This window comes from Microtus pennsylvanicus, chromosome 13 (assembly GCF_037038515.1).
Source record: "Microtus pennsylvanicus isolate mMicPen1 chromosome 13, mMicPen1.hap1, whole genome shotgun sequence".
Taxonomy (NCBI): domain Eukaryota; kingdom Metazoa; phylum Chordata; class Mammalia; order Rodentia; family Cricetidae; genus Microtus; species Microtus pennsylvanicus.
The window spans coordinates 605,525-632,963 of record NC_134591.1 but is presented as its reverse complement, the minus strand read 5'-3'; the positions used below and the strand labels follow the sequence as shown (position 1 = coordinate 632,963).

Below are 27,439 nucleotides of genomic sequence, written 5' to 3'. Positions count from 1 at the left end.
TGAGCCAAGGATGCTACAGCATCACAGGGTAGACAAGCTGGCCCTGCGGCCAAAGAATGAACCCACACCAAATATCACAACAGTCTGACAGCCACATCTGAATTAAGGGCTGTTGTAGAGGGTTGAGGATCAAGGACTTGTTGGCTTTTTGTTCTCTTGTGGTGCTGGAGATGCCTGGGCCTTGAATGTGCCGAGAGCTGGAGCATGAACCTAGCCTGTCAGCCATGCTCCCTGGTTCTACAGAGTCTAGGGTTCCAGCTCCAAAGCTAGCACTACTTTGAGAGAACAAAGACCCTCCCTGGTGGCTGAATGGAATAGACAGCTGGGACAAACAAAAGCAGGGGCCAGCAGGTGTGCCAAACAGCAGAGACCCCATTGCAACTGGGTCTCTGCTCCAGTCATTGCGGTTCATCACTAACATGACTTCCCAGGTGTGGCTGGGATCAGCCACCTCTTCGGAGGATATATAATGAACTCCCCTCATCCTAAACCTCGATCTCCAGTTCTGCCCCTTTGATAACACATGCCACCTGTCACTCTGTGCACCTGCCCAATGGGAATATCATTTTTTCTATGAAAAGGGACAGTAGTTGTCCCTGAGGCACAAGGAGATCTCAGCTCTGCTCTCAGTAGGCAGCCAAGCACTTGGCACAACCGGCTCTTGCTCTGGCAGACTTTGGACCCATCCAGCACATGCCACTCCAGAGATGAGGGAAGAGATGCCACTATTTCATGGTCTTGTCAGGAAGGGTGTCAAGCCAGGAGTCCTGAGTCACCAATTGACCCACATGGTCATCAGCTGGACTTGAGAGAGGGTTTTACCCAACCAGGAGGTCAAAGCCACAGCTTTGTGTTTTGTGCAAGATGCACACTGGATACCTGGCTAGGGGTATGGCTCCATGGTGGAACACTTACCCAGCATGAACATGTAAGGCTCTATGTTCCATGCTCAGGATTGCAATGCAGGAGACAGAAGAAAGTCGGGGCTGCATAAAACCAAAGGGTATGTACCAGAAACACGAAAGTTAGTGAGTGGGGTCAGCTCATGGAAAAAGCTGACACAGACCAATCCAGTTACTTTGCAGAGGAGGACACCAGACACAGGGCACTTCTTCCAGGAGACCCCCACGCAGTCACATGCTCTGAGTGCACAGTGGAAACCACACGGCCTTGGCACAGGAAGATTCAGGTCCTCCCTGGGGTCTCCAGACCCAAGCAGTCTTTGACACTGCAAGAGGCATGACTGAGCAGTGTGCCCTAGGGCAGGCTAAGATGAGAGCTTTCTTACAGACCATTCCAGAAGTGAATAGGGCAGTCATGTCTCTGAGACTTTCTTTATATTCAGATTTGTGTACCAAATGGAACTCTAAACCTGGTTTTCTTCTGCAAGCACACAGCAGATAGGGAATCCTAGCAATAGGGGAGAGGAAAGAAGAAAGTCATGCCATCCAAAACTAGGCAGTTCCAGGCCCTTGTAGGAGCAGATGGGCCTTTGACAACTTTTCAGTTGTCAATGCCACCTCCAGTCATTCCTGGACTGGAGTCTAAGACCAGACAATACTCAGGGAATAAAGGAGCTGTAACATGAGGGTCTGCATCCAAGCCAAAGAGGCAGATAGGCCTCCCCTCAGAAGCCCTAGGGCTAGGAGACCCCGGAAAAAGAACGGAGGGCTTTCTGGCAGCTGTGCTTCCCTGGTGCTGATCTCACAACCCCTGCCGGGGGACACATTTCCTGTATGTCGGGCTTTACCCATTTAAGTCCATGGATGCAACTCTCGTGAGAGGGTGGCTTCCACCCTACCCGGCTCCTGGCCATTTGGAGCATTAGCACTTCTCCCTAGATCCCCTAGAACCTGGCTAGTTGCCGGGCGGTGGTGGCGCACGCCTTTAATCCCAGCACTCAGGAGGCAGAGGCAGGCGGATCTCTGTGAGTTCGAGACCAGAACTACAGAGCTAGTTCTAGGACAGGCTCCAAAGCCACAGAGAAACCCTGTCTCGAAAAAAACCAAAAAAAAAAAAAAAAAGAACCTGGCTAGTCCTTTCTGGAGCGGAAAGTGATGCACGTTCCAAGGCAGAGACAGACAGACCCAGAGGACGCTGGGACTCTCCCCTGCAGATCACCCAGCTGTCGGGGTGTGAAGTCAGGAAGAAGATGATGAATCAAGAAGGGGAAGGCGGGGGCGAGCCTCCAGAGGCTGCACCCCGTCATCTCTCGGGCCGCTGGAGCCCTTTCCTCCTCCCCCCCCCCACCTCAGGCTCTCTGAGGAGCTGTTCTTGCATGGCTTTCCAGGCCCATCTTTTGCAGGCTCCACTCCCATTAGAGGGCAGCCGCAGAACTTGTCCCATTCTCTGAGCGCCTGGCACACCTCGGCGACACCCGAGAGCTAGGACTGCGCTTTAGATGCCTCTTTCCCCAGCTCGGCCCCTCAGCTCCGCCTTCCTGGCCTCCTGGATTTCCTGAGACCCCCTCCTCAGTGTCCACCTCAGCCATGTCCTCTCCACAGCCACCGCTCAAAGGCGCCCTCGAGCCCCGTAAGCCCGCCATTCTCGCCCCCATCAGTCACCCCGCGACCCCCAGGCCGCGTCACACCCTCGCGCCCTGGGACACCAGCACCAACCCCGGCTCTGTCCTCCCATCAGGAGAACCACTGAAAGAACTCACCTGAACCTTGGCCGCCCTGCTCCAGGGAGGAGGGGTGCTCTGGGCCACGCTCACTAGAGCCACGCCCCTGCTGTTGGTGTGGTCCTGTTTTCTGGCTCCCTCGAGCTGTGAGAGGCGGGGCGCTACAGAGCCCTGCCCCCTCAGAGCGCGCTCCCAAAAAAGCGGGCTCCTTGGCTTCACTTGCTGACAGGCCCCAGTGCCCCACTGTCCTGCCTGCCTCCTAGAGAGCGGAGCCCCGAGAAGAGGCTCTTTGAGTGGAAGGCGGGAAAATGGCGGACTCCTCGGAGCGGGACGCGGGGTGAGTTGGGGGCACAGTAGGGCGGGGTTTAGGGGCACCCGAGGGCTGGCCAGAGCCTGGGCTGACGGGTGCCCAAGCGGGAGAACGGGGCTCCTTAGAGCCACTCCCCGAATCCCTCCCAGCCTGGAGGCCCAGGCTCTGAGCATCTCCTGTGCGGCTCAGAGTGGAGTTGTGTGTGGTACTTTGGTGTTGGCAGCAGGTAACTTAGCCTCATGGTTCCTAGCTTTTGCATCTAGGGAAGCACTCAACCTCCTGAGTTCTGTGTGTGACTTGTTCTGTTTTGGTTCCAAGACAGGGTCTCTTGTAAGCCAGGCTTGCTTCGAACTCTCCAGTTCCTGCCACTCTTCCCGCGGGGATGATTAGTGTGCTCCCCCAGCAGCAGCTGGACCAGTCTGCTGCACCACAGCATTGCGGGGATTCATCCTTGTTAGTGAGCTTGGGAAGTATTGGAGCCTGGATAGGTTTTTTTTTTTTCTTAGAATTTCAGGTTTACTTTTTTCCTGAAAGGAGTTTTGAAGCACTGATAAGGGAAGAGTGGGGGGGGGGGCGGAGAGATGGCTCAGTGATTAAGAGCATTGCCTGCTCTTCCAAAGGTCCTGAGTTCAATTCCCAGCAACCACATAGTGGCTCACAATCATCTGTAAAGAGGTCTGGCGCCCTCTTCTGGCCTTCAGGCATACAGACAGAATATTGTATACATAATAAATGAATGAATGAATAAATAAATAAATAAATAAATAATTACATTTGTTTTTAAAAAGGGGGAAGAGTCGGGCAGTTACAAAATAATCGCTTGAGAGTTATGGTCTGGAAATTGATAAAAATCTACACCTGGGCGGGTTGATGCTCGTGGCAACCACAAGTACTCAGTGATGGTAAAGAAACTCTCCCACCCCACCTGAGCTTCACTAGAAGCCTGCCTGTCAGCACAGGCAGGAGGTGGTGGTGGAAGAATCCCGAGTTCAAGGACAGCCTGAGTTACCTACCTGAGGACCTGTCTCAAATAAACCAGTTTTTGGTTTTTTTTGGTTTTTTTGTTTTTGTTTTTGTATTCAAGACAGGGTTTCTCTGTAGTTTTGGAGCCTGTCCTGGAACTAGCTCTTGTAGACCAGGCCGGCATCGAACTCACTGCGATCCACCTGCCTCTGCCTCCCTAGTGCTAGGATTGAATGCGTGCGCCGCCACCACCACCTGGCCAGCTTTTGTTTTTGTTAGGAATATTTCTTAGACGAGCCTCTCTGCCAACACAAATAATTCCAATCAGACCAAATTAGACCGAATAAAAGATGCCCATGTTTGATGGAGCGCTCCTGGGTGGCACCAGGAAAGCATGGTGAGGGGAAGAGAGAGAAGGGGAGACCACATGTTCATTTTTTGGGGGACAGCCTAAAAACCCTGTGGGAGTGGTCCTGACCCTCCCTGGGGAGGCTTGGTGGGCTTTCCCAAGGGAGGGGGCTTGAAATGGATGCCAGGGGCTGGGGTGAGGCTTTCACCCAAACATCCCAGACGCTTGGATATAGGGACCCGACTCAGGTCTGGCCACTTCCTGTGAGCATGGAGTGACATTGGCAAGGGGGGAGTTGGTGGGATCATGAGAGGCGTGGCTGGAGCGGCTTCCCATTTACTGTCATCCGGGAGACCTCAGGCAGCTGTTGGTTGAGGGAGATGAGAAGGCAGGAGGCATTTGTTATCATTGGCCCTATGAATAGGGCTAGCCATGGGAAGTCATTAACTGCCAGAAAGAATGGGACAGAGAAGTGCCCTAGTTGTACAGGTGAGGCTCGGGTGTACAATTGGGACACACTAGCAGATAAAACCAGATTTTAGTTGTTATGTGTCCTTGATCCAGGAGAGTTGGTACCAGTGGTGAAGTCCCAGGAGCTGGTGCAGGTGTTGGCGTTTTCTGGAGAGCGCTTTGTAAGTTGGTCTTGGCCCAGATGGCCAGAGTGACCTGTAAAATATGCGTGAAAATGGGTGGGGTTCAAACAGGCTCTGGAGGGCTGGAGAAATGGCTCAGAGGTTAAGAGCACTGACTGCTCCTCCAGAGGTCCTGAGTTCAATTCCCAGCAACCACATGGTGGCTCACAGCCATGTATAATGCGATCTGGTGCCCTCTTCTGGCCTGCTGGCATACATGGAAGGAATGTTGTTTTTTGGGGTTTTTTTTGTTTGTTTGTTTGTTTGTTTTTTGTTTTTTTTTTTTGGTTTTTTGAGTCAGGGTTTCTCTGTGGTTTTGGAGCCTGTCCTGGAACTAGCTATTGTAGACCAGGCTGGTCTTGAACTCACAGAGATTTGCCTGCCTCTGCCTCTTGAGTGCTGGGATTAAAGGCGTGTGCCACCACCACCCAGCACGGAAGGAATGTTGTATACATAACAAATAAATCTAAAAATTAAAAAAAAACAGGCTCTGGAAGACTGTTAGTTGTTTGTTTGGGGTTTTTATTATTATTATTATTATTATTATTATTATTATTATTATTACCAGACCTGATTTTTGATACAGCAGTAGAACTTTTTCCAGAAACCTGTAGTTATCTGTAAGAGAACTGGAACAGATTTACATCTTGGTGTCATAGCAAAAGGCTATTGCTTTAGGTTAGAAGGTTTGCACATTTTAGAAGACAATTAAAGGGAATTGGGAACTCTGGATTTTTAAGATACACCTGTTAATCTGAACTATGAAGCCTTGAAAGAGGCACACCTGTTTGTATTTTAGCAGGAAACTTCAAATGAAGTAATGAGCTACCAGTACCTTAAGTTGTCAAATGCCATGGATGAAGTAATAAGTGAACAGTACCCTAAGTCACCAAATGCCATTAGACAGATCTAAGGGCATAAATGGGCAAAAATGAGACACCTTTTTTAGCTACACAGGCAATCCCAAGTCTCTCCTTAGTTCTCGGAGAACATCAGCCTGGAGGCAGTGATTGCCATTAGCTGCTGGGTACAAGAGGCCCCAAGATTTTCCTGTGGGGGGAAGATTTAGTCCACCTGTCATGGCAGGATGAGAAGATTGAGTCCCCGGGTGAATTCCAGGAAGCTGAAGAGGTAAAAGGCCACTTTTTGGTGTGTGGGTGTCTTTGCAAAACCCAAAGGCAAGCCTCAAGGCGGAAGATCTTTGTAACCATGTATCTTCTTGGAGGAGCTATAGGTGCCATGGGAGCTGGCATGTCTGTGTTAGAAGCACTTTTGTTAAATTGCCATACTCTCAGATCTGTAAAGACACTTGAGAATTGGGCACCATTACCTGGTGTATTTAAACTGGACATATAAGCTAAATTTAGGCATGTATTTTATCCAGTTAGTTACAGCTTACCAATGCTAGTGAATGTAAGACGATTAAAAGGAATATTTTAATAAGTCAAAGAATACTAGCACACTGTCATAGAACTCCCTGTTCTCCCAGCTCACAGATCACAGAGATCTGAATGAAAAATGAGGATGTGGCCCAGCAGTGGTGCTGCAGGCCTTTAATCCCAGCACTTGGGAGGCAGAGGCAGGTAGCTCTCACCAAGGCTTTTACACAGAGAAATCCTGTCTCAAAAAGAAAGAAAGAAAGAAAAGAAGTAAAGAAAGAAAAGAAAAGAAAAATGAGGACATGACTGCTCCAACGTATATGGTTGAGCAGAAGGTTTATTGTAGATATGAGGGAAAGTACAGCCAGAGGCATCAGGAAGAGTCCATACTGAACCTGCCCAGCAGCCTGAACCAGGCCATGAGAAGAGAGAGAGGGAGCAAAGAGAGCACTAGAAACATACAGACCAAGTGGACAAAATGGCTGAGTTATATAGAAAAGAGAAGCTGGGGAACTTCAGGGTAGGGGCAGGGTATGCCTGCCAGGCTGGCTCTGTGACAGGCACTTGGGATGCTGAGAGATGATAAGTTAAGTAGGCCCCTCACTTAGACACTTGACCCAATGAGGTCCACCTGCCTCTGCCTCTGCAGCTTATAGACTTGTACCACCACACGCAGCCCCAGGCCAGCTTCCTTACTCGCAGGTAAAGGTGCTGCCACGAAGCCTCATAGCCTCAGGATTCCCAGGACCCAACTACAAAAGTCATCCTTTGCCCTCCCGTGTGTCAGAGGACGTGAGCACCACATACTGCATCAGATTTAAAAGGCTGAAGTGCTACAGAGAAGAGGCCGGTGGGTGGAGCCTCCTGATCAGAGCTACACCTCAGACTTCCAGCTCTTTACACGGGTAGTGATAGGCACAGGTCAGGTCAAGGCCATGTTGCTGAGGCCTCCGTGATTGATGGACAGACCCCGGGGCATCCTGAGGGACCACAGCAGGTGCACCTGCCCTGCTTCCCAAAGCCAAGCCCCTACCATCTGTAGGCTTCAGGAAGAAGCCAGCAGCAGAGGCTTAAGACCCCCAGAGCTGGACTGCTGGGGACTGAGCTCAAGTCCTCTGCAAGAGCAGCAAACTCTTTATCCTGCAAACTGTCTGTCCAGCCCTGGTAGGAAGATGATGAGTTCTGGGCCAGCCTTGGCTGTAGTGTGAGACCCTGTTGGTGGGTGCGGGTGTGTGTGTGTTAATTATCACTGAACAAGCCTGACAACCTGAGTTTGGGTCCCCAGAAGCCACGTAGAAACTGGATGCAGTAGTGCCTGCACTCCTAGCACACCCTACAGGGAGATGGGAGGCCAAACAGGAGAGTCTGCAGGAGTGAGGACTGGCTAGCCTGGTATACGCAGCCGTGGATGAGAAGGTGGAATGTGACCTATGCTGAGATTGTCCCCTAACCTCTCTGGAGGCACCACGGTACGCACAGTTGGTGGCACTTACACAGCTGCACTCACACAGATATACACAGAATAAATAAAAATGAAAATATTTAGAGAATACAACTATTTGGTGACATATGAGCAATGTGTGACCCAAAATATACTATGTCAGCAAAGTTTTGTTGCCACATGGCCCACGCATTGTGTCTGTCAACTTTGGTACTAGAATAGCAAAGTTGAGTAGTTGCTGGTCATGACAGTGACCGGGGAGCCTAGGAAACTGACACTTTGCAGAGAAAGGCTGTGTCACCGTCCTCTCCCCAACCTGCCATCTCATCCTTACCATTGGACTCTTCCCTCCTGTCTTCTCCAGCCCCTGTGCTTGCAAATCCTCAGCCCCAGCCCTTCCGAAGCCCTCCCACCTCTCTGGCTGTTGTCACACCAGCCTGATGAGACAGGGATCTTCCTGGTCGGGAAGCTCTGATCCCTGTGGGCCAGTGTTCTACTGCCTTCAGGAGGAAGTTGGTCTTGTGGGGGTTACACCTCCTGCTTGTCTAGGGACGACCTTCACATGCCCCGCTGCAGCTGACAGAAGGTGGCTCTGGCCTCTGCAGATCTTGTAGATGGATCAATAGCACATCTCTCTTCTCTCTTGTAGGAAGCCCGCAGCCACTGGTGCCCCCAAGACAAAAGGAAGAAGAGTACAAGGTGAGCGCTTTAAGGAAAGTGTTTTGTTTTGTCTTCATCAACGATTTTTGTGCAATTTTTTTATTACACATGTATTGATCTCTTTGGAGGGGTGTGCATATTGTATCATGAGTATAGAAGTCAGAAGGGAACTTGTGAGAGTCAATTTGTCATCAATCAAGCTAGGCAGCAAGCAAGTGCCTTACGTGCTGAACTGAGAAAGTCTCATGGAGCCCAGGTTGCCGGTCAGCTCCTGATCCTCCTGCCTCAACCTCCAGGGTGCCATCTAGTTCATGAAAGGGGTTTCTTGGGGGCAGGGGAGACAGAGACAAGTCTGAAACTTCCACTGCTCAGTGGCATGCCTTTGGGGACTCGGGGTTGTCTTTGTCTCTGAGGTGTCCTGTGACTGTAGTTGTCCTTTGGAGAGTTGAAGTCCCTCGAAAGTGTAGCTCTAGATGTGCACAGGCCACAGATCCAAGTTCCTTCAGAAACCTGTGGAGCTGCCCGGTGTGGGTGCTGGAAGAGCAAGTACTCCTCAGCCTCATAGGCTCCTTTTTTTTTGTTACACTTCGTGTGGGGCAGGTAGCACATGTGGCACACACATGGGGGTTAGGCATAATTTGGGTGGTTGTTTCTCTCATTGCACCATAGGAGTCCAGAGGACTAAACTCGGACCCTCAGGGTTGACAGTGATCACTGGACCTGGTTGGGTTTGGGGCTTGGGGTTTGGTCTTAGGGATGGAGCCCAGGGCCCCACATTTGCTAGGGAAGCGCCTAACCACTGACCTATATCCTCAGCCGATATTTTGTTTGTTTGTTTACTGCGATGGCAGAAGTAGAATTGGTGCCCTCACTGTGCCAATTGAGCACCGTGCCACTGAGTGGCCCCAGCCTGGCAGTTTTGTGTGTAAGCTATGACATGTTTGCATGCTGCCTGGTTTTGTTAACACTGGCCAGGCCAGATGCCCCAGCCACCGCCAAGGGGGCCTGGATCTGTGCGTGAGTCTCATGAGGGTCCACCCGTGATAAAGGCTGGAGTGGTGGTGAGGACAGAGCATGGACATAGGCCTCCCCAACCCAAAGGTACAGAGTCTGACACCGCTCACATGTGCCCCAGCTTCCCTGCCCCTGGGCTGCTGTGGGCTCTTCTCCTGTCTTTAACTTTATTGTTACTTTTTAATCTGCTAGTTTCATTTAATTGAGAAACATGAGTGGTCAAGGTACAAACGACCACAGACCAGCTGTAATGAGAAATCTGGAGTCTTCCATGGTTGGCAAGCAGGGTCTGAGAGCTGGCCTGGGCACATAGACCAGTGGGCCTGTTTGTCCTGGCTGCAGGCTCAACACGTTTAAACTGAACCAGGGTCAGATTCCTACATCTGGGCTGCATTTTCCAAGCTTTTTCCTGTCAAAAGCCCCAAGCAGAGTCTGACTTGGCCTTTTACGTCCATTACCTATGCTCTCAGAGCCTCTGCGGGATCTCAGCGAGAACCCCCAAATCCATGCCAGCATGGCCATTCCCTCACAACAGTTAACATCATCTAGGGTTACAGGAGTGGATCTTTATCCCTCTGATTTAAAGATAGGAAGGTGGGAATACTAAGACCACGGTGGGCAGCCCAGCTTTACTGTGCTGAAGCACAAACAGAGACGGACTCCACCAGAGAGGGATAGACCCAAAATGCTGTGGGATTTGTTGTTTTGTGTTTTGGTAGGTGGGAGGGGGGGGAAACATGAATGTAGATGCTCTTGGACACCAGAGAGAGTGTTGAATCTCCCAGAACTGATATTACAGTTGCAAGCATCCCTGTGGGTGCTGGGACCCTAACTCCAGTCCTCTGCAAGAGCAACAAGCGCTTAACCACTGAGCCATCTCTCCTGTTCCTTTTTTTAAAAAAAATTGCACTTATTTACTGAAGGTGAGGGGGATACCAAGGTGCACATATAGAGGTCAGAGGAAGGCTCTTGAGAGTTGAACCAAAGTCATCAGGCTTGGTTTCAAGCCCTCCACCCAGTGAGCCATCCCACTGGCCCCTGGCTTTCACGGTCTAGAATGTTTCTATCTTTGAACTTACTTGGCACTTGCTCCTACTCCAAGGACCCACATACAAGAGACGTTCCATCAGTGTCTTATGGACACTGAGTGTCCTGTGAAGGTACTAGTTGCAGTAGCTGCCATGTGCATACTGGGGAGACTGAAGGAGCCAGTCTGCATCGGGCTGTAAGGCTGGTGCTTTTCCTGTCATTGGCCCCGGCTCTCCACTGTGGGGTCCTGCTCATGCTCTATGTCTTCATGCTGCAGCATTCCTCTTCTCTAACAAACACTGTTGGTTAATTAATAAAGAAACTGCTTGGCCCTGATAGGTTACAACATAGGTGGGGGGAGTAAACAGAACAGAATGCTGGGAGGAAGAGGAAGTGAGGTTAGAGGCCATGCCGCTGCTCCTCTCCAGGGCAGACGCGATGAAGCTCTGACCCAGGATGGATGTAGGCTAGAATCTCCCTGGTAAGCGTACCTTGGGATTACACACATTAATAGAAATGGGTAATCAAGATGGAAGAATTAGCAGTAAGAAGCTAGAGCTAAGGGGCCAGGCAGTGTTTAAATGAATACAATTTGTGTGTTGTTATTTTGGGGCATAAGCTAGCTAGGTGGCTGGGAGCTGGGTGGCAGGAAGGCAGCCCGCAGCTCCTACTACACACTGTGTCGTCTGCAGGAGGAAGAGTGGTTGAGTCCAGATACCTGCAATATGAGAAGAAAACTAAGAAGGTAATGGAGTCTTTTACTCTTGGAGCCACTAGGAGTGGGTGGAGGACACATGGCAGCTGCAGCCCGATCCTGGAAGACACCATTGGGGCCTTTGCCGCCTCCAGGTTTTGGGCACAGTCCTGAGTCTCTGGTGAGAGTGACACCAGTGTCCATTAGTCGTATGTACCTCCTCTGCCCCTCCTGTTTTGAGGGCCTCTGTTCTGTCAGATCTGTCCTCCAGCACTATCCCTTCACACCCAGGAGGCTCCTGAGTGATGGGCAGTGGCAGCGGCACTCGGTGTGGGCCACAGGCACAGCTGGCAGGGGTGACGTTCACCTCTGCATCTTCCTGTGTGATACTTTTTCAGCTGTCAATAAGCAAGGCTGGCAGGTCTTCCTGAGTCCCCAAAAGCTGCACTGCATTACAAGAATGGGGGAAACATGTTGGGGTCAGCTGCAGGCTCATCCCTGTGGTGACACATCCCTGGAGCACAGGATCCAGTTCCAGGTTGTCTGTCACGGCCAGGCAGGACTGCTGAGCACAGGCTTGGTTTATGACAATCAGAAGGTTAATTTCCCATCTGCCTGGCCTGTGCCCCAGGAAGTGTGGTGAGGGTTCCCAGGATTCCTGAGGCTGTGACTGGAAGTCTGGTTTAAAGGAAGGGATTCTCACATCACCCTGCAGACAGCTTTCCCAAGCTACTTAACCCTGCTTCCATTCACCCTGTGGCTGTTGCCACCTTGAAGGCTTGGCCACAGTGCCCCCATGTGTTTATACAAGGCATTTTGGTTCTGGTACCCCATCAGGTGACCTTGGTCTGGCTGGAGTCTTGAGTGTCTGTTGTCATGGTAACATTAGCCTGCTGCTTTCTCCTGAGGCTGAATGGATCTCAGAAGGGCTGGTCCTGAGTGGAGCCCACTTCCAGCTGAGCAGCCCTTTCCCTGAGTGTGGGGCAGATGATCTTGAGTTTCAGATTTCAGTTGTGGATAAGGGGTGCTCGGGCTGTGCTGTGTGCTCCCATTCCTCTTGAACTGCTACACCATTTCACGTTTCTCCCAGGCACACTTCTGTGACTTCAGTAGGTGTCTCCAAGGCAGTTGGTGGTGGGCATTGCTCTGCATTGGTCCTTGTTATTTTTTTTGTGTGTGTACGTGTGTATGTTGCAGGTTGTACAACCATGCATGTACACATGGATGGATGCCAGAGTGAAATCTTTCTTTTGTGACAGGATTTCACTGAACTGCCAGCTCTTGGGATCCTTTTGTGTTCCTCATCCCTTGCTAGGGTGAGAGGTTCTTGTGGTGAAAGACTTAGAGGCACCTTAGCACTACTGCACCCCCCTTCCTCGGAACCAGGGCCCTGGTAACCAACAACACGTGCATGAGAGCTTTGAGTACTTTCCATCTCCATTGTATAGACCTGGACCCTGGAACTGGGGTGAGACGACCTTGTAACCGTCATAACATTGATCAAGGTTCCTCCTTGTAACTATGACATTGATCAAGGCTCCTCCTTGTAAGTGTTACAACATTGATTAAGTAGAGTTAGCTGACCATTAAATGAACTAGTCAAAATAGTAGACAAATGATTTTTGGGCTTTCCCTTTGATTTTGTACTCCCCCCTCCCTGATTTTGTGGGTTTTTTTTCCTTTAAAAGAGCTTGTAATAGACAAAGCAGTCGTCCTTCTCCTCGAGGCTGGGGGACCTCTGCCGCGGCAGAATAAAAATTCCTCTTGCTATTGCATCAACCGAGTTGTGAATGTCTCTTGGGGCGACCTTCTCCTTGGTGGGGCTTTAGGGCCCAACAGTGGATTTGTTTCTGTGTAGATGCTGGGGATTCAAACTCAGGTCTTCAGACTTGCAAAGTGACTGCCAGACTACACACCACACAGCCCTGCTTGTTGGCCGTTAAATTCTCATTTTGTTGCTGGTTTGTTTGTTACATGTTCTACCTTGGACATTTTCTCGCTAGTGAGTCAGGGTTTTCAGTGGTTGGCTTTCGTGGCCTGTTGTCAACAGCCACAGGCAGCAGCTCTCGTGTCATTGAGCACAAGTTCTGAATTTGCTTTCAAAAGACCAATCAATATTCCAGCCTGGCGGTGGTGGCAGGCATAGGCGGATCTCTGTATGTTTAAGGCTAGCATGGTCTACAAGAGCTAGTTCCGGAAGAGATAGGGCTGTTGCACAGAGAAACCCTGAAGCATGATTAATAAACGCTCAGGGTCAGAAATTGGGTTTCAGTCTGAAAGTCTAAAAAGCAAAACAGCCAGCCACTGGCTCTTGCCTCTCCCTCAGTCTGAAATGGCGATCCTGCCTCCAGATTTCTCAGAATGAGACTATGTCTGAGAACTGTCTCCCCCATCTTATTCCTCTGTAGGGCTGGGATTAAAGGTGTGTGACACCATAACCTGGTCTGTAAGGCTGACCAGTGGGACTGTTTTACTCTCAGATCTTCAGGCAGTCTTTATTTATTAAAATACAAAAGAAAACCTATCTCACCCCCCCCCCCAAATAAAAGACCATTATGGATTTTTCTGCCTTTTTTTCTTTTATGGACAGTGTCTCTCTACATATTCCTACATGGCCGGGACTTAGAGAGATAGAGAGATCCACCCCTGTACCTCCTGAAGGCTGGAATTAAAGACAGGGCAACCTCGTCCAACCGCAATTGTTGGTCATCTGTTGTTGGACCTTCTTTAGACTGCCAGTTCCCAAATGATGGCACAGAGACTTCTTATTAATTATGAAAGCTTGACCTTAGTCTAGACTTGTTCCCAACTAGCTCTGGCGGGTGGTGGTGGTGGCACACACCTTTTATCCCAACATTTAGGAGGCAGACAGACCTCTGTGAGTTCAAGACCAACCTGGTAGAAATTTCCAGGGCAGTAGGACTGTTTCACAGAAAAATCTGTCTTAAAAAAAATTACCACGTCTATATTAGTCTACATTCTGCCATGTGGCTCATTACCTCTCTGTACTGCTGACTTCCTCAGTGTCTCCCTGGCTTAATTATGAGAGCCTCTGATTCTTCCTGAGTTCCCTTCTCTCCTTGAAGCCCCACCTGTTCTCTCCTGCCTAGCTATTGGTCTTTCAGGTTCTTTTTAACCAATCAGAAGGTGCCTTGGGCAGAGACACATCTTTACAGCGTACAAAAATATTATCCAACAGAAGTCAGGTGTGTACACAGACCTGTTGATGGAGCCCAGGCCTTCATGTGCCAGAGCCCAGCACCTGCTGGGGATTGACTGCATGGGCTCCCAAGTCAGCGTCAGGGACGTGCTGGCATGGGGGTCTCAAACCTGAACCCTGTGATTCTTCTTGGGTTCCGACAGGCTTCATGTATGATGTGTGAGGGTGGCATCTGGCTTCAGCACGTGCCCCTTTTAGTCTGGAATTCTTTTTTTTTTATTGAGAAAAGGACAAAAAAAGTTTCCGCCTCCTCGCAGCCTCCTATTTCCCTCCCTCTCCTCCCACCCTTCTCCCCATCCCCCCACTCATCACCCTCTCCCTCTCCAGTCCAAAGAGCAGTCAGGGTTCCCTGCCCTGTGGAAAGTCCAAGGTCCTCCCCCCTCCGTCCATGTCCAGGAAGGTGAACATCCAAACTGGCTAGGCTTTCACAAAGCCAGAACATGAAGTAGGGTCAAAACTCCGTGCCATTGTCCTTGGTTTCTTATCAGCCCTCATTGTTCACCATATTCAGAGTCCGGTTTTATCCCATGCTTTTTCAGTCACAGTCCAGCTGGCCTTGGTGAGCTCCCAATAGATCAGCCCCACTGTCTCAGTGGGTGGGTGCACCCCTCGTGGTCCTGACTTCCTTGCTCATCTTCTCCCTTTTTCCGCTCCTCATTGGGACCTTGGGAGCTCAGTCCACTGCTCCAGTGTAGGTCTCTGTCTCTATCTCCATCCATCACCAGATGAAGGTTCTATGGTGATATGCAAGATATTCATCAGTATTGCTATAGGATAGGGTCATTTCAGGTTCCCTATCCTCAGCTGCCCAAGGAACTAACTGGGGACATTGCCTTGGGCCCAAGGGAGCCACTGTAGGTTCAAGTCTCTTGCCAACCCTAAGGTGGCTCCCTTAACTAAGAATTGTGCTTCCGTGCTCCCCTATCCAACCTTCCTTTATCCTAATAATCCTGATTCCCCAAGTTTCCCCCATCCTCCCATTCTCACTTTTCTCTGCCCATCATCCCTTACCCCAATCCCACCCCACCCGCAAGATCCCAATTTTCTCCCCGGCAATTTTGTCTACTTCCCATAGCCAAGATGATAACTATATGATTTTCCTTGGGTTCACCTTCTTATTTAGATTCTTTAGGTTCACCAATTGTAGACTCTGTGACCCCTATTTATTGCTAGAAACCAATTATGCGTGAGTACATCCCATGTTCATCTTTTTGGGTCTAGGCTACCTCACTCAAGATTGTGTTTTCTATTTCCATCCATTTGCATGCAAAATTCGAGAAGTCATTGTTTTTTACCACAGCGTAGTACTCTAATGTGTATATATTCCACACTTTCTTCATCCATTCTTCCATTGAAGGGCATCTAGGTTGTTTCCAGGTTCTGGGTATTACAAATAATGCTGCTATGAACATAGTTGAACAAATGCTTTTGTCATATTATAGGGCATCTCTTGGGTATAATCCCAAGAGTGGTATTGCTGGGTCCAGGGGTAGGTTGATCACGAATTTCCTGAGAAACTGCCACACTGATTTCCAAAGTGGTTGCCCAAGATTGCATTCCAACCAGCAATGGAGGAGAGTACCCATTCCTCCACAGCCTCTCCAGCAAAGGCTATCATTGGTGTTTTTGATTTTAGCCATTCTGACAGGTGTAATATGATATCTCAAAGTTGTTTTGATTTGCATTTCCCTGATTGCTAGGGAGGTTGGGCATGACCTCAAGTGTCTTTAGACCATTTGAACTTTTTCTGTTGAGAATTCTCTGTTCAGTTCAGTGCCCCATTTTTTAATTGGGTTAATTAGCATTTTAAAGTCTGAATTCTCTATATATTTTGGAGATCAGACCTTTGTCTGTTGCAGGGTTAGTGAAGATCTTCTCCCAGTCAGTAGGTTTCCTTTTTGTCTTAGTGACAGTGTCCTTTGCTTTACAGAAGCTTCTCAGTTTTAGTAGGTCCCATTTATTCAATGTTGCCCTTAATGTCTGTGCTGCTGGGGTTACACATAGGAAGCGATCTTCTGTGCCCATCTGTTGGAGGGTACTTCCCACTTTCTCTTCTATCAGGTTCAGTGTGTTCGGACAGATATTGAGGTCTTTGATCCATTTGGACTTGAGTTTTGTGCATGGTGATAGATATGGGTCTATTTTCATTCTTCTACAGGTTGACATCCAGTTGTGCCAGCACCATTTGTTGAAGATGCTTTCTTTCTTCCATTGTATACTTTTAGCTCTTTTATCGAAAATGAGGTGATCATAGGTTTGTGGATTAAAATTCGGGTCTTCTATATGATTCCAGTGGTCGACTTCTCTGTTTTTATGCCAGTACCACACTGTTTCTCTTACTGTAGCTCTGTAATAGAGTTTGAAGTCAGGGATGGTAATGCCTCCGGAAGATCCTTTATTGTATAGGATTGTTTTGGCTATCCTGGGTTTTTTGTTTTTCCATATAAAGTTGATTATTGTCCTCTCAAGATCTGTGAAGAATTTTGAAGGGACCTTGATGGGGATTGCATTGAATTTATAAATTGTTGTTGGTAGAATTGCCATTTTTACTGTGTTGATCCTCCCAATCCAAGAGCAAGGGAGGTCCTTCCATTTTCTGGTATCTTCTTCAATTTCTTTCTTCAATGCCTTAAAGTTCTTGTCAAATAGATCCTTCACTTCCTTGGTTAGAGTTACCCCAAGATATTTTATGCTGTTTGTGGCTATTGTGAAAGGTGAAGCTTCTCTGATTTCCCTCTCTGCTTCCATATCCTTTGTGTATAAGAGTGCAACTGATTTTTTGGAGTTGACCTTGCATCTTGCCACATTACTAAAGGTGTTTAAGTTGTAAAAGTTCTTTGGTGGAGTTTTGGGGGTCGCTTATGTACACTATCATATCATCTGCAAATAACGAAAGTTTAACTTCTTCCTTTCCAATTCGAATCCCCTTGATCCCCTTATGTTGTCTTATTGCTATTGCTAGAACTTCAAGCACTATATTGAAGAGGTATGGCGAGAGTGGACAGCTTTGTCATGTTCCTGAGTTTAATGGAATAGCTTTGAGTTTCTCTCCATTTAATTTGATGTTAGCTGTCGGCTTGCTGTATATAGCTTTTATTATATTTAGGTATGACCCTTGTATCCCTAATCTCTCCAATACTTTTATCATAAAGGGATGTTTTATTTTGTCAAATGCTTTTTCAGCATCTAATGAAATGATCATATGGTTTTTTTCTTTCAGTTTATTTATATGATGGATTACATTAATAGATTTTCGTATGTTGAACCAGCCCTGCATCTCTGGAATGAAGCCTACTTGATCATAATGGATATTTTTTCTAATGTGTTCTTGGATTCGGTTTGCCAATATTTTGTTAAGGATTTATGAGTCGATGTTCATGAGTGAAATTGGCCTGTAATTCTCTTTCCTGGTTGAGTCTTTGTGTGGTTTTGGTATCAGAGTAACTGTAGCTTCATAAAGGGAATTTGGTAATGACTCTTGGGTTTCTATGTTGTGAAATACATTAAGGAGTACAGGTATTAGGTTTTCTTGGAAGTTCTGGTAGAATTCTGCATTGAAACCATCTGGTCCTGGGCTTTTTTTGGTAGGGAGGTTTTTGATAACAGCTTCTAATTCTTCATGACTAACAGGTCTATTTAGATTGTTCACCTGGTCCTGGTTTAACTTTGGTATATGGTATTTATCTAAAAAAGTGTCCATTTCTTTTACATTTTCCAGTTTTGTGGCATACAGGCTTTTGTAGTAAGATCTAATGATTCTCTGAATTTCCTCTGTGTCAGTGGTTATGTCCCCCTTTTCATTTCTGATCTTATTAATTTGCATATTCTCTCTCTGCCGTTTGATTAGTTTGGATAGGGGTTTATCAATCTTGTTGATTTTCTCCAGGAACCAGCTTTTTGTTTCATTGATTCTTTGGATTTTTTCTGTGTTTCTATTTTGTTGATTTCAGCCCTCAGTTTGATTATTTCCAGGCTTCTACTCCTCCTAGGTGAGTCTGCTTCTTTTTTTTTCTAGAGCTTTCAGGTGGGCTGTTAAGTCTCCAATGTGTGCTTTCTCTGTTTTCTTTAAGTGGGCACTTAGTGCGATGAACTCTTAGGACTGCTTTCATAGTGTCCCATAAGTTTGAGTATGTTGTTTGTTTATTTTCATTGAATTCCAGGAAGACTTTAATTTCTTTCTTTATTTCTTCCTTAATCCAGGTATGGCTCAGTAGTTCAGTTTCCATGAGTTTGTAGGCTTTCTGGGGGTAGCATTGTTGTTGAATTCTAACTTTAATCCATGGTGATCTGATAAGACACAGGTGGTTACTAATATTTTTTTGTAACTGTGGAAGTTTGCTTTGTTACCGAGTATGTGGTCAATTTTTGAGAAGGTTCCATGAGCTGCAGAGAAGAGGTTATATTCTTTCCTATTTCGGTGGAATATTCTATAGATGTCTGTTAAGTCCAATTGATTCATTACCTCCATTAATTCTCTAATTTCTCTGTTAGGTTTCTTTCTGATTGACCTGTCCATTGGTGAGAGAGGAGTGTTGAAGTCTCCTACTATTAGTGTGTGCGGTTTGATGGCTGCCTTGAGTTTTAGTAATGTTTCTTTTACGTATGTGGGTGCTTTTATATTAGGGGCATAGATATTCAGGATTGAGACTTCATCCTGATGAATTGTTCCTGTTATGAGTATAAAATGTCCCTCTCCATCTCTTCTGATTGATTTAAGTTTGAAGTCAACTTTGTTAGAAATTAGTATGGCCACACCTGCTTGTTTCTTAGGTCCATTTGCTTGATAAGCCTTTTCCCAGCCCTTTACTCTGAGTAGGTGCCTGTCTTTGTGGTTGAGGTGTGTTTCTTGTAAACAGCAGAATGTTGGATACTGTTTTCGTATCCAATCTCTTAGCCTGTGCCTTTTTATAGGTGAGTTGAGCCCATTGACATTAATGATATTAATGACCAGTGGTTGTTAACTCCGGTCACTTTTTTAGTAGTAGAGTTTGTGTGTTTCCCTTCTTTGAGTTGCGCTGGTGAAGGGTCTCTAGATGTCTGAGTTATTGTGGTCATTGTTGGACTCCTCGGTTAGTGATTTTTCTTCTATTACATTCTGTAAGGCTGGATTTGTGGCTATGTATTGTTTAAATTTGTTTTTATCCTGGAAAATTTTGTTTTCTCCATTTATAGTGAATGAAAGCTTGGCTGGGTATAGTAGTCTGGGCTTGCATCCATGGTCTCTTAGTTTTTGCAGTACATCTATCCAGGACCTTCTAGCTTTCATGGTTCCCATAGAGAAGTCAGGTGTAAGTCTTTATAAGTAACTTGGCCTTTTTCCTTTGCGGCTCTTAATATTCTTTCTTTATTCTGTATGCTTTGTGTTTTGATTATTATATGGCGAGGGGATGTTTTTTTTTTTTTTTGATCCAGCGTCTTCGGTGTTCTGTATGCTTCTTGAACCTTCATAGGTACATCTTTCTTTAGGTTGGGAAAGTTTTCTTCTATAATTTTATTAAATATATTTTCTGGACCGTTGAGCTGCACTTCTTCTCCTTCTTCTACTCCAATTATACTTACTTTTGGTCTTTTTATTGTGTCCCATATTTCATGAATGTTTTGTGATGAGAGTTTGTTGGACTTGCTGTTTTCTTTGATCAGGGCGTTTATTTTCTCTATGTTATCTTCAGAATCTGAGATTCTTTCTTCTATCTCTTGTATTCTGCTGGTTATGCTTGTTTCTGTAGTCTCTATTTGTTTACCTAGATTTTCCATGTCCAGCTGGCCCTCTGTTTGTGTTTTCTTCTTTGCCTCCATTTTAGTTTTCAAGTCTTGAACTGTTTCCATTATCTGTTTGATTGTTTTTCCTTGGTTTCCTAGGGTAGCATTCACTGATTTATTCAATTCTTCAAACTTTCTGTTATACTTCTCATCCATTTCTATAAAGGCATTTTTTACATACTGTTTACGGGCCTCTATCACTTTCATAAAGTCAATTTTTTCTACTTCTTCTTGATTAAGGTGTTCATGTCCTCCTGTTGTGAGGTCGCTGGGTTCTGGTGGTTTCATGTTGTTTTTCTGATTGTTGGGTGAATTCTTGCATTGGTGCCTGCCCATCTCTTCCTCTGAATGCTCCCCTATGGATCTTCTTTTACAGGATCAGGTCTCCTTGCCCACTGATGTACCTTCCCATTGATGTCACTCCCCAGTGATGGCTTTCCTGGTGCCTAGATCAGATCTCTGTGCTGCTTGGATAGCTCGTAAACAAAGGGCCTACCTTGCTTGCTGCAGGCAGGCTATTGAAACAAAGGAACTGCTGCCCTCCCTGTTGCCCTCCCGATTCAGATTCGGTCCCAGCGTCCGAACAGGCTGAGCTGGGAGATGTTATGTGGCCAAAGAGGGGAGGGAGGCAAACAGGGTGGGGAGGGTTCTGGATGCAAGCTGGGTGGGATAGAAAGAGAGAGGAGGTATTGGGCAGTATAGCCCCTGCAGGATGACCAGGAAGTGTAGGAGGGATGAGGAACATCTGAGTTCCCTGTTCCGGGCTGCTGCTGCACTCACTTACCCCAATGATGGCTCTCCTGGAGCCCAGATCAGATCTCCGTGCTGCTTGGGTAGCTCGTAAACAAAGGCTAGTCTGGAATTCTTAGGGGTGTGCTTTTGAAACATTTTAATTGGAATTGAGTGTACAAATAATGAGATTCATGGTGACTTTTTAAAAACTTAACTACATTTTTATTCATTAGAGAAGGGTTCGGGCCAACTGTACATATGGTTATCAGAGGACAACCTGTGGAAATTGATTCTCACCTTCCACCACATGGGTCCTGCGCATCAATTTGGTTTGGCAATCTTGGTGGCAATCACCTTTACACACTGGCCCAACTGCTGGGAGTTGAATCCAAGTTCTCCTCTTAACCAGCGAGTCAACTCTTCAGCTCCTGGTCACACTCAGTCCAGTTACCTTCACTGTGGGTTCTTCAGTATCTGACCCTAAACCCCACAGCCCTTGGCTGTTGTACCACCCGGGGTAGCCAGGTCTGCGTGAGTGTGTGGTCCCTTATGCAGATTGTTCTGAGGGGAGGGCACTGGGCACAAGCAGTTGTAGAGCACGATGACCCCGAGTTCCGGAGCCAAGGCCACAGCAGTTCCTGTGCGATCGTGGCCAGGGTGGTCAAGAGCCCCACTGTCAGGCAGGTGAGAAGCAGAGCTTGCACTTTGTTCTTCACAGCTGATTCTCTTTGTGCCCTTGAGGGCCTGGCTGGCAGCACCTATGCAGGGTGGAGTCTGCTGCCTGCTGGCCTGACACCTAGGGCCATTGCAGGTGGTTGCCCAGAGTGACCCTCAGGCTTGGAAAACTTCTTTGCTCTAGTCTGAATAGGCTTGGGTAGTTTTGACAAGGAGTAGGTTTTAGTTTTCCTGTTCCATCCTGCTGCCTCCTTATTTCCTACAGAGGGTCCCCAGACCCAGTGGTGCATTAGAATGAACCACGACACAACCCCCACTGTGCTCCTTGCCTTTCTTGTACCTGACAGCTGGGCATCCACTGCTGCTGGTGGTGCAGCTGCTGTTTGTGAGCTTTGTAGACTTAGGCCAGGGAGAAGTCAGTGTCTCCTGAAGTCCAGAGTAACCTGTGTAGAAGTCAGCGCATCCTGAGAGTGCCATAGGAAGTCGGTCGCCAGCCCCTCCACAGCACACGCAAACACACACCCATCGAGATGGCAGTCCAGCACGTGTGCCGTTAATTCCCATGTCTGAGGAACGTAGCTGTCCACTGTTTGACTCTCCCATGTTCGCAGTCTCAAAACTCCTGCTTCTCCGTCTGACCTTTAAGCAAATGCATCAAAGGTCAAGTGGCCTGACCTCTGACTGTCTGTTTACATAACAGGCTTCTGCATCTGCTGGAGGGAAGTCACCAGAGGGAAGAAAGCCCAGCACATTGCAGAAGGTCAAAGGTGAGTCCTGGCTAGGGTTGGAGGGGTGGGACTCTGGCAGCAGGGAAGGAGCTGCCAGGCCTCCCTCAGGGCAATCAGGACAACCCATCACAGACTGTCCACAGTCCAGCCTGATCCAAAAGTCCCTCAATTCCCCGGTGATCCTAGATTGTGTCAGGTTGTGAGTGAAAACTTAGCATTAAGGGTCTCTGTCAGAAAGGATGTGGTTCAAGTGTGTGATGGGAGCATAGGCAGAGTGTCTGAGGCCCAACCATATGTCCACGGAACTACTTGCGGATCCAGGAGCTGCTGCTTGCTGTCAGTTTAGGATGCTACAGAAATTATAACCAATGGGGTGCCTGACATTTGGACACTTGGGAGGTGGTGGCAAGATCAGAAGTTCAAAGTCATCCTTGGCCACGTGGGCTCCATTGAACCAGGGTGTGCATGAGACCCTATCTCAAAACACAGGAACAAAAATTTCTCTGTTCCCAGGTGGGGATGAGAGCAGCACATGGGCCTGGCTAGGATGTTCTCATGTGTGGCGTGAGCACCTCCTGAAAATGGGCCAGTCAGGAGTCAGGACCTGCCTGGCCTAAACAGGTGCTCACCAAAAGGAACTGACTAGGGTTAGGGTGTATGCAGACATTTTATTTGGATTTTGGCTTCTGATGGATGAACCACAGCTGCCGGTGGCCCTTGGTGCACAGGATGCCCCTGGCTAGCATCTAGTTGGCCCAGAGGTCTGCAGTACCAAAGCTGAGGGATGTTGTTTGTTGGTTTTTGTTTTTGTCATTTTGTCGTCATTGGTTCTTGTTCCTGATGCCTTGGCACATTTGATGTCCGAGGACAACTCTGGAGTTCTCTCCCTCCAGCTTCCTGCGAGTTCAGGGATCGAGCACGTCATCGGGCTTGCCAGGCAAGGAAGCATCTTTATGGGCCCAGCCAGCCAAACCATCCCATTTTTTTGACACAGGGCCTCATGTACCCTTGACTGGCCCAAAAGGAACGACACACCTTCCCCAGAAAAGACAGGTGAGCACTGGGGAGCAGACGGTGGGTAGGTCTGACTCCCGGCAGCCAGTCCTACAGGATGGAGGCTAGGGCTGTGGTGTCCATGGGTCCTTGCTCAGGTCAGTGTGCCCATATACTGAGTGGGGAGACACCCATACACTTCTGGGCAAGGTGTGACCTGACTCCATCCTCAGCCCCGCGGACACCATTTGAACCTATAAAGTGCACAGAGGTTGGGGTTCTGCCATGCCCGGAAGAGCCAGGTCAACATGGCTTACTGGGAATTGAACAGCAGGACCCTTGCAGGATCTACAGGAGACCATGGACATGATGGAGTCGCAGACACTGCTGCTGACCCTGCTGTCTGTGAAGGTGAGCTTAACTGGGACTCACGAAACAGCGTGTGTCCTCTGTCACCTCCCCCACCCCACCTGAGTTGGTCTTGCGACCCACAGATGGAAAACAACCTGGCTGTGCTGGAGGAGAAGGCTGAGAAGGACTTGGTGGCCTTATGCCATGAGAAGGAGCGTCTACAGCAGCGGGTGCTGGAGCTGCGGCGCCAGCAGCTGCTCCAGCAGAAGCATCAGGAGCTGGCTACCATCCTGGATGCCCAGGTGGGTTTGAGCATGCTCCTGAGGCTAGGGGTGCATGAGGGAGCCAGGATCAGGATGCCACCACTTACATTCTGCCCGCCCTGCTTAGGCTCCTGATACGAATGTAGTACTCTGTATGGGACCCCTGTCTCTGCCACACAGTCTGCAGAATACTTGGCACCTGCCAGTATTGATGTTGTCCCACCGTGGAGCTTAGCATAGCAACAGGGCCCCGTCCAGGGCAGGTCAGAGGGGGTCCTGTTACCTGGAAGCTGGCCCTTCTTGTGCGAGTGAGCGGTGTGTCTTACAGTGTCCCCTTCTGCCTGCAGATGGAGGTGCTGGGCCCTCTCGAGGCTGTAGCAAAGCGCTTCAAGGAGCAATACAAGACACTGGCCACAGCCTTGGTCGCCACATGACATGAGCTTCCCGTGCAGGGCATCCACATGCAGGGAAGTGGGCAGGAACTCCTAGGTAAGAACAGCCTTGCTGTGTGGCATTGCCTCAGCAGGAAGGAGCCTCAAGTCTCACATGCACCATATTCTAGGTGCCTCTACCCTGGGGTGGTGTTGGAACCCGTGTGGACCAAGTAGGACACAGGCAGCTGAGTCACGATTCCAACCCCACGCTGGACCTCACAGCTGGAAGACTCTGGGGGCAGGGTGACCTATCTACCGGCCCTGAGCCCTGGGCCCTACCAACAGGGTGGAGGTGTTGAGAGGTCATTTGAGGGATTCTCTGGAGCAGACATCCTCCTTAGGACTTTTTAGCTGCACAGGGTTTACTCTGCCTGGGCTACGTAACAAATGAAAATGGTATGGTGACCTACATTTATTGTCTGACTCTTGGGAGGCTGTGAGTTCCAGGCCAGCCTGAGCTACAACACAGTGAGACCCTGGCTCCATAAAAGAGCATAGTGTTGACCTGGAAGCTGTAGCGATCCTCCTAGCAAACTGCCCCTCGCAAGTCTGTACCCAGCAAAACCCCAGCACTGACGGTGAGGTGAGGACACGACACAGCAGGAACAGGTCCTTTAACCCTCATGACCTTGCTGGGTTGTGTGTGGTGCAGGTCTGTGCCTGGGACACACAGCTGCTACAGATACCAGAACCTCAGCTCTTTAGATCCGGAGGCCAGGAAGTGCAGGTCCAAGCCACATCTGGCAGGTGCATCCTGCTTGTCGCTCGTAGTGGAAGGACAGAGGGTGAGAGAACAGAGCAGCGGCTTGCAGCCTGAAGCCCCAGCTCCCCTGGTCCACAGGAGTCTCCTGGGCAGCAGTCACAGAAGCACCTGTGCGCTCCCCACTGGGTTTGCCTTCCCAGCATGCACTTGGCACCCACACTCCAGGGACGAGTGAGATCTCCTAAGATCCCTCCCTTTGGCCCTGTTCCCTGAGTGTGAGAGAAGAGCCAACGCTGCACAGCTTAAACAGCTGCTGCTTTGGGCACCGGAGTTCTGCTAACAGCCTGTATCTCCACAGATGATCTGGAGCCGGCCCTAAAGACCACCCTGCAGCTCCTGGGCGAGCTGGGCATCTCCTCCCCGGACGCCAGCGGGCAGGTGCCAGACACCAGCGCGCAGGTGTCACGCCTGCTGGAGGAACTCAGGGACTTGATTACCAAGAAGGACCAAGAGCTCTACAGGTGTGGGTCAGGCCTCCCCCTTTCCCCTCCATCCCTCCCCTCCTCTCTCCATCATCCCTTTCTTTTTAGTTGGGTTGCTGGAGGTGGAACCCCACCCAGCTGCTCTCTCAGGTGAAGACTGTTTGGGCTTTTGAGGACTCAGCTATTGAGTGCCTCACTACTACAGCACTGTTCCACTCCTAGCCCACTTCTGAGTTCTGAGACACTGGGACCTTGGGTGCAGTGAAGCCATCAATTCATACTGTGCCAGAGTCCAGCAGAGTAGGACTGGGGACCGTAGAGACCTGAGGTCACCACGGGCAAGGAAAGCATCCCACACTCAGTCTCATGCCCTAGATAGGGCAGCTCCAGGTCAGCAGGGGACAGAGAGAGCCTTTTCTGAGCCGGACAGTTGCTCAACACATGTTAAACGTCATTCAGAAGTCAGTCTTAGCAGGATGTTTGGGGTTTTCTTTTTGTATGTTTTGTTTTGTTTCTAGACAGAGTTTCTCACTCTGGAACTCGCTCTGTAGATCAGGCTGGTCTCGAACTCAGAGATTCGCCAGCCTCTGCCTGCCAAGAGCTGGGAGTGAAGCTGCACACCATCACTGCCTAGCCAGTCTTGTGGTTTCTTGAGGGACATTGTTGTTTTGTGTGTTTTCTAAGACAAGGTCTCAATCTGTAACACCGAGTGTGGCTTTGAACGTGCAGAAATCCTCCACCTCAGCTTGCAGAGTTCTAGAATGGCAGGTGTGAACATCACACGTGTTGGGGTTTTGTTTTTGTTTTTTTTACGTATTTTTATGTTTGGGCATGTGCATGCCAAGGCAGGAGTGTAAAGGTCAGAGGACGGCTTTGGGGTCTGTTCTCTCTTTCCACTTTGTGGGCCCTAGGGATCAGACTGAGGTCATCAGGCAGGCTTGGCCATTTTGGCCACCTCCAAAAAAATGCATTTAAGGAGATGCCCATAGGAGTTCTCAGGGATTCTGAAGCGCCATACCCAGCGCTGGCCTACAGAATGCGTCAGCCATCACTCATATGGAGCATAGACTGAGGATGTCTCCCTGTGCTTGTGACCACTGTATGGCCACAAGTTTTCCCAGTCAGTATCTGAGCAGTACAGATGTACCTGGTATTCACTCTTGGACACATGCCCTCCGTCATCTAGGGGCTCTTAAAGTCTTCAGACACCTGGCCTTTGACCATGTGGTAATGGCTGAATCTCACATCTAGCTTGGCACCAACAAGGTCTCCTCACATCAAATTTGCCCACTGTTGAGGGTGTGGGGCACTGAGGTCCCAGGTGAACAGGAGGATGAAGGATGCATTCAAGGCTCGCCACACAGCTCTTTCCTGCTAGGCCTGGGGGCACAGATCTGTCAGCTGTCTCAGATGCTTGGGGGCTGAGGCAGGAGGGTCATCAGTTTAGGGTCAGCCTAGGAATCTTAGGTGCTGTCTCCTTCAAAAGAGGGAGAGCTGGGGACGGAGGGAACTCAGTATACACAGGCCCTGCTTCTGTTTGCAGCACCATATGGACACATGCACACTTGCCCCCAAGTTGGCAGCCACCCTTGTTGACTTCCAAAGACACCATTAGGGTCCTGAGATCAGCCAGCAAGGAAAGTCTGGTGTCCTGAGTTCAGTCCCCAGGATCTGTATGGAAGGAGAGAACCTATTTCTCTAACAAGTTTGTTTTTCTAAGATCTCCTTTAGAGTTCTTGGCCAGAGGCGAAGTTGTCCCTTCTCTTTCTTCTGCCCACAGGATCTTCAGTCTGGCCATGGAGCTTTCTTCCCAGGCCAGCAAGGAGGCAGCCTTGATGAACCAGGAAGTCTGGGAAGAGGCCCAAGGCACCCCTTCGTGCAGCCAGTGGTACTTCGGTCCATAGGCAGCAGACATCACCAATGTCCACACTCCTGGTGGTGGGGTGTAGGGATAAGCCCAGCCCATTAGGGGGCGTGTTCGCCTTGGGCTAATGTTACCTATAA

General features: G+C 48.8%; 1 pseudogene; it reads left to right on the top strand.

Annotated features, from left to right (window-relative positions):
- The first annotated feature begins 2,789 nt into the window (after positions 1-2,789).
- On the top strand, positions 2,790-27,439 carry LOC142833654 (HAUS augmin-like complex subunit 8; annotated as a pseudogene).